This window comes from Cryptomeria japonica, chromosome 4 (assembly GCF_030272615.1).
Source record: "Cryptomeria japonica chromosome 4, Sugi_1.0, whole genome shotgun sequence".
In the NCBI taxonomy this organism is placed as follows: Eukaryota; Viridiplantae; Streptophyta; class Pinopsida; order Cupressales; family Cupressaceae; genus Cryptomeria; species Cryptomeria japonica.
The window spans coordinates 580799380-580807138 of record NC_081408.1 but is presented as its reverse complement, the minus strand read 5'-3'; positions in this window follow the sequence as shown (position 1 = coordinate 580807138).

Here is a 7759-nt window from a genome sequence, read left to right as displayed (position 1 = left end):
CAAAAATGAATATTCTCCCCCGAATGGACCTACCAGGAGAGAAAATTAGAGACCACTTCCCTACATGAGATCATAAAGGTCCAAATAGCAGACCCATGTGGAGGATTAGAAATTGTGAAGATCCTAGCAGGGTTCTGGGAATCCAAATACTTAGCCTGCATAATTTGGCACCACAAAGATTGGGGCTTAATATACATAGACCAAACTAGTTTGCCCCCAAAAGCTCTATTTCTTTTAGATAAGTCATGAATCCCAACACCACCATCTTGCTTGGAAAGAGACATCTTGGTCAAAGAAATCAGTGAAATCTTTTTATCTTTTGTCATGTTGTTTTTCCAAAGAAAAGATTGAATAATCTTTTCAATTTGGGAGATGACTGATCTGGGAGCTTGAAGAACTGAGATATAGTAATTGGGAATGGCAGATATGACTGTTTTAATGAGAAGTATCCTACCTAAAAGAGACAACCACCTAGCCTTCCAAGCAGAAATACGAGATTTAAGTCTCTCAATAACCAAATTCCAAATAGAAAACTTAGCAGATCCCATAAAGAAAGGAATCCCTAAATAGGTAGAAGGAAGAGAGTCTACTGGGAAACCTAAGATATTCACAAGTCTATCAGCCACCAACTGAGGAGTATTAAAAATGAAGATCTTGGATTTATGGGGGCTAATCTGTTGGCCAGATCCACCAATATAAGTATCCAGAATAAATTTAATATGAGTAGCCTCTTGAATAAAAGAAGACCCAAATAAAAGTGTATCATCGGAAATAAGGTTATGAGTGATTGACATATCAGAGTTAGGAATTAATACCCCTTGCCAGAAGCCCAGATCCCTTTGCTTAATAACCAATTGACTAAAAGCTTCTGCCATAATGATAAATAAGAAAGGAGATAAAGGATCTCCTTGTCTAACACCCTGGGTTGAAGAAAAGTATCCAGAGGAAGCTCCATTAATGATGCCAAAAAATGAAGTAGTAGAAATACAACTCTTGATCCATTTACACCAGCTTTCAGAGAAACCAAATTTTCTCAAAACTTTGAGCAAAAAAGCCCAGCAAAATTTATCATAAGCCTTCATCATATCAAGTTTGACCACAAAAGCTGGGATATTGGATGAATTTATGGAATGTAAAGTTTCATGAGCAACAATTTCTCCCTCACGAGTTTCCCGACCCAGAACAAAACCTCCTTGTTGAGGAGATATGATATGAGGAAGGAGAACTTTAAGTCTTAAATAAATAGCCTTGGTGAAGATTTTGTAAATAGAGTTGCACAAAGAAATGGGTCTAAATTCAGCAAAAGTTTGGGGATTCTTAGATTTCGGGATAAGGGCAATATAAGTGATGTTAAATTTTTTAAGGATATACCCACCCCTCCTAGACTCCTACAAAGCCATTAATAAGTCAAAACCAATAAAATCCCAACATTTATGAAAGAACAAGATAGTAAACCCATCAAGACTTGGAGCTTTGTTAGGGGCCATGGAAAAAAAAACAAAATGAAGCTCATCTAAAGAAAAAGGCCTCATAAGAAAGTCATTATCCTCAAGGGAAACAAGGGAGGGGATAGAATCTAAAAGAAAATCCACATGATGATCCATGGAGGAAGAAGAAAAAGAAGAAGATAACAATTCCTTAAAAAAAGACACCCCCTCCTCTCTAATCTGCCGATCTGAATTAAGGACATAACCAGACTTAGAATCCTTAATAATAAAAATTGTAGAAGCAACTTTTTAAAGCTTGGCTTCAGCTTGAAAGAAGGCAATATTCCTGTCACCTTCTTTAAGCCAAACCTCATGAGACTTTTGCTGCCAATAGATTTCAACCCGGGAGCAAAGGATCTCCCAATAAGCTTGCAATTTCTTTTGAGCATCATTAGTGGAGGAATTAGTGCCATGTCTAATAATCTCCTAATTAACAACTTTCAAATCATTGGCAACTGCCTCTTTTTCATGAAAAATATTCTTAAAGACCAATTTATTCCAAGCCATAATTTGAGATTTCATGAATTTCAGTTTGGAATAAAACTGGAACATCTTGGTCCCTTTGCAAAATGGAGCACTTATCCACCATTGCTTTAATAAAGAAAGAAAATGAGGATGAGTGAACCACATTTTCTCAAACTTAAAAGAAGGTCTAACAGAGGGAACTGATAGTTCTGATACTTAATATAAGTACAAATCCAATAGCCAATAAGATGAGAGGGGGGGGGGGTGAATCATACAAACTTAATCTTTCATAAAAACATCAAATTCAACCTCGATAACATATATATCAGTAATATAACCAAAACCGTCAAACATGCAAACTCAAAAGCATATAAACATCATAAACCTCATAACACCAGATTTAACGTGGAAACCCAAATAGGGAAAAACCACTGTAGGATTTCGGACCCACTAAGAAATATACTCTTCTAGAGTATGCTTGGTTAAAAGCAAATCCTGTTAAAGATTACAAACACATTGCTAGATGTGACCTGGTTAAGGGATTTCCCTCAAATCTGTTAGGATCTTCACCTTGTTAGAAGTGACCTTGTTAAAGGATTTCAAACACTCAATCAAAATGTCACCTTGCTAGAGGGTTTTACAAATAAGACTGTTAAGTCCACTCAGTTAAGAGATTTTCTGTCACTTTCACAAAATAACAGTAATAAAATCTATTTGCAACTTCACATCCAAAATGCTAAAGAAGATTCCTATTTGTTCAATACAATCTAGACATAGAACTCATCTTGTCTATCTGTTGGGCTTCTATACTCTGTTATTCAAACAGGTCTTCAAGCTTCTGTGCTCGGTAATCACTATGTTGCATCCCTGTGCATACACTTACCCACATACATTGTTTATCAACAGTTTGCTATTTATAAATGATTAGGTAACTGCTTAATCTCCTTGATCACATTTACCATGATCAATCATAGCCATTAGATCTTCGATCTTGTCTAGGTTCAATGCATCTTTCGATCTGAAAACATTTTACCCCACCTAGGAACTTGCATATTAGTCTTGGAACTTGTGCCAAGGTATTGCGGTTCAATCTGCATTGTAGATCTTCATGCCGACTTTCCATTACCTTAGATTCGTTAAGAAACTTCATCCACAGCTCACCAATCATTTAATCAGTTCTAGCTCATCAACTTCCTTCATTAAATATCGCATGTAAACATTTAATGCAATCTATTATAGCTCGATTACAACTTAGTGAATACTAACTTCACTCGATAGACATTCTGCCTTCATTAACTGATAGCGATAACCTTAGGGTTTACCAACTAGGTTCCTTAGGGTTTACCGACTAGGTTCTTTGCTTGATAACATGGTGTAGTATTAACCTTTACAATTTACAACATATGTATGATGTTAAAATAATCTAAAACATCATGATCTCATCATTGTCTGACTCGGTACTAGTTGCCCATTGAATACCTTATTCATCCCCTTATTCATCATATTCTTTCTTGTGTCTTTTATCGACATCTTTATAATCTTCATATCACACTTCTTAAGATATGGCAACATCATACTGAATTAGAAAATCAATTTCTTGACATCAATGACAAAATAATAATATCAAGACAGTAAACATCTTTAATCAGTTATATCCATAATCATCAACAACCTTCTCAATATCCTTATGAAATGCCAACAATCTTTCATTGTCTATTATAATGCAATATTGCCAACAATCTCCCCCTTTGGCATTGATGGCAAAACCAATTGGTTTGACCTTAAAAGATTCAGAAATGCTGAAATGCTCTCCCCCATACATTAGACTTCTCCTCTTTCTTTAGTTTTCTTTCCAATCTCCAGTCTTCTCATTAGTCTTCTCCCCTTTATAGTAGTCTTCTCCCCCTTTGACAACAATGCCAAAAATTAAAGAACTAAAACATAATTTCTTCCTTGTATGAAGTGATTTCCTGTTGTTGTGTATCAACTGTGTCTTGGTCAGAGCATTTTGTCTTCAATTCCTGTTCCCTGTATTGTTTCCTATACACCTTTAGAAAACATCCTAAAGTGTATAAATCAACATCAACTCCCAAAAGATATTCAATAGAGTCATCGGATTGATGCTTTCACCGAACTCGGTCAGTGAGTAGAAGATAGGGGTAGGACCCCTAACTTGCTTCTGAGATATTCAAAAGTGTCCCCTTGGTGAAGATATCTGATATTTGTTCCTTTGTGCTAACATACTCCAACACCACTTTCTTCTCTACGATAATGATATTTGATAGATATGTGCTTTGTCTTAGAGTGCATAACAAGATTCTTTGAAATATTAATGGCACTAGTATTGTCACAGAATATAGTTACTGGCTTGGTAACTTTCTCATTTATACCTTCCAACAATTGTTTGATCCATGCAATGTTGGTACAATTCAGTGCTGCAGCAACGTATTCAGCTTCTGCTGTTGACTGTGAAACACATCCTTGTTTCTTGCTAAGCCAACTCACTAGTCTTTCTCCTAAAAAGAATGCTCCTCCACTTGTGCTTTTTCTATCATCAAGGTTGCCTGCCCAATTAGCATCAGTATAAACTTTTAAATCAAAATCATTTCCTTTCTGATATACTAAGCCATAATCCTCAGTGCCTTTCAAGTATCTAAAAATTCTTTTGATTGTTGTCATGTGTGTTTCCTTAGGATCTGCAGAGAATCTTGCAATTATACCTACTACATGTGCTATATATGGTCTGCTGTGAACAACATATTGTAGCTTTCCAATCATGGATCGATAAAGTGTCTCATCAATTGATGCAGATTCATCATTCTTTGACAATTTACAGTTGGTATTCATAGGAGTACTTATTGGTTTTGAATCCTCCATTCCAAATTTCTTCAAGATTTCCTTTATGTACTTGGATTGAGTAATGAAAATCTCATTTTTCATTTGCAGTATCTATAAACCTATAAAATACTTTATCTCACCGATTAATGACATCTCAAATTCTTTGCTCATTTCATTTCCAAAGTTCTTGCATAGAGAGTCATTGCCACAAAATATAATATCATCAACAAATATGGCTGAGATCAGTATTCCATTATCATCATTCTTCATGTACATGTTGCTATTCTCACTTGTCCTTATAAAACCAATCTTAATCAAATAAGAGTGCAATCTTTCATACCATATTCTTGGTGCTTGTTTCAAACCATATAAAGCTTTGTTCAATTTACATACCTAATCCTTATTATTGTCTTCAACAAATCCTTCAGGTTGTTCAATAAAAACTCCTTCTTCTAATATTCCATTCAGAAATGCAAATTTAACATCCATTTGATATACCTTGAAATTTTTGAAAGCAGCATAGGCCAACAATGTTCTTACTCCTTCCAGTCTAGCAACAAGTGCAAAAGTTTCACCATAATCAATTCCTTCTTCTTGAGCATAACCTTTCCAAACTAGTCTTGCTTTGTTTCAAATGACCTCTCCTTTTTCATTTAGCTTGTTTCTGAAAATCCACTTTGTACCGATTACATTTTTGTCCTTCGGTCTTGGGATTAGTGTCCATGTGTCATTCTTCTTGATTTGATCAATCTCTTCTATCATAGCATTTATCCAATCTTCACTGTTAAATGCCTCTTTCACTATTCTCGGTTCAAATTCAGATATCAAACGTGTGTTCTGTCTCAGTTTGTTCCTTGTCATCACTGGATCGTCCTTATCTCCTATAATCTGACTTGGTGCATGATGTCTTCTGACATACTTGGCTAATACAATCTCGGTAGGCTCTGTATGATCTTCTTCATCACTCGGTAATTGGATATTCTCTTCATTTTCTTCAACAGTCTTCTCGGTAAGACTTCTCGGTTGAACATAGACAAATTCATCATAGTCTTCTGGTTCCTTGGAATTTCCTTCATCATTTCTTTTTGCAAATTCATCAATTTTCACATTTGCACTTTCTACTATTTTGTTAGATGACTTGATCAGACATTTAAATGCTTTGCTTCTAGAAGAATAACCTAGAAATGTTCCTTCTTCACTTTTCTGATCAAACTTGCCATTTCTATCATCTTTGTGAACATTGCATCTACTTCCAAAGATTTTAAAATAACTTACATTAGGTTTCTTATCATACCAGATTTCATATGGTGTCTTCAAAGTACCTTTCTTCAATTGAACTCGGTTCAAGGTGTAAACAGCTGTGCTTATTGCTTCTCTCCAAAATGTTTGTGGTACCTTCTTTTCAATCATCAGTGTTCTAGCACAATCCACAATAGATCTGTTTCTTCTCTCAGCTATTCTATTCTGCTATGGAGTTCTCGGTGTAGAGACTTGTCTTTTAATACCATGATTATTGCAAAATAAGTTGAACTCATCAAATGTGAACTCTCCTCCTTTTTCTGATCTAAGACATTTCAGTTGTCTTCTTGTTTCATTTTCAACTCTTGCCTTGTACCATTTAAACATTTGAAAAGCTTCTGATTTTTCTTTTAAAAACATTACTGACATCATCCTTGAATAGTCATCCACAAATAATATGAAATATTTATCACCATAATAACTTTGAACTTTCATAGGACCACAAAGATTAGTGTGCACTAGATCTAAAATTCCCTTAGAAGTGTAAGACTTACTTGTAAAGCTTGATCTTGCAATCTTACCCATCTGGCATCCTCGACACATAGCATTCTCAGGTTTTTCAAGACTCGGTAGACCTCTTACTCGGTGCTTCTTACTTATTTTGATCAGATTATCAAAATTTACATGACAAAACCTTTTATGCCATAACCAGGTATCATCTATCTTTGCATACAAACACTTATTCTGAGTTGAGTCAAGGTGAAATGTATTACCTTTTGTTTGTGTCCCGGTAGCAGCTAACTTTCCATTCTTGTCATGAACTTTGACAATTCCTTTCTGAAATTCTATTCGGTAACCTATGTTGTTTAGCTGTGCTACACTCAACAAATTATATTTCAAACCTTCAACCCAATAAACATCATTGCATCTTGCATTATCAAGAAGTGTTATAGATCCTTTACCTTTCACGTACATGGTGCATCATTACCAAATCTGACATAGCCTCCATCATAATCTTCTAATATAACAAACTTGTGTTTATCTCCTGTCATATGATGTGAGCATCCACTATCTATGATCCAAGAATCATTAGTGTTTATGTGAGATATTAGGGCTTTTTTTTCATACCTTTCTTCATCTGATCCGTCTTTGATAGCCACATAAACTACTTCCTCGGTATCTGTCTCATCTGATTTATCATCATTGGATTCCTCATCAGCTATTAAGCATGTCTTTCTATCTCTCTTCTGAAGTCTCGGTGTCCTCTGTAATGATTATCTTTCTGTTTGTTATCTCGGTAATCTCGCTTTTCAGTAAAATCTTTGTCAGGACAGTTAGAAGCCATATGTCCTATCTTATCACAATTGAAACATTTCAAAGGTAGCTTTCCTTTATACTTACCTTTGCCTCTCGGTAACCTTTTGGCTAATAGTGCTTCAAACTCTTCTTGCTTTTTGATTTCCTCATACAGTTTGTGTATTGCCTCCATGTTCTTACTAAATCTTTCACTTGCTCCACTGTGATCTCCTTCAGAGTACTTATACTTTCTTTCATTGTAATTATTAGATTCATCAAGATGAAAAGAACTAAATGCAGATTCAACTTTATTTACCGAAGATCCACTGTTATCAAAATTACTTAACTCAAATGCATGTAGCTTACCAATAGTAGCATCTAAAGAAACTGACATATTAGGTATAGACCTCAATTCATTGATTGCAGAGACTCAG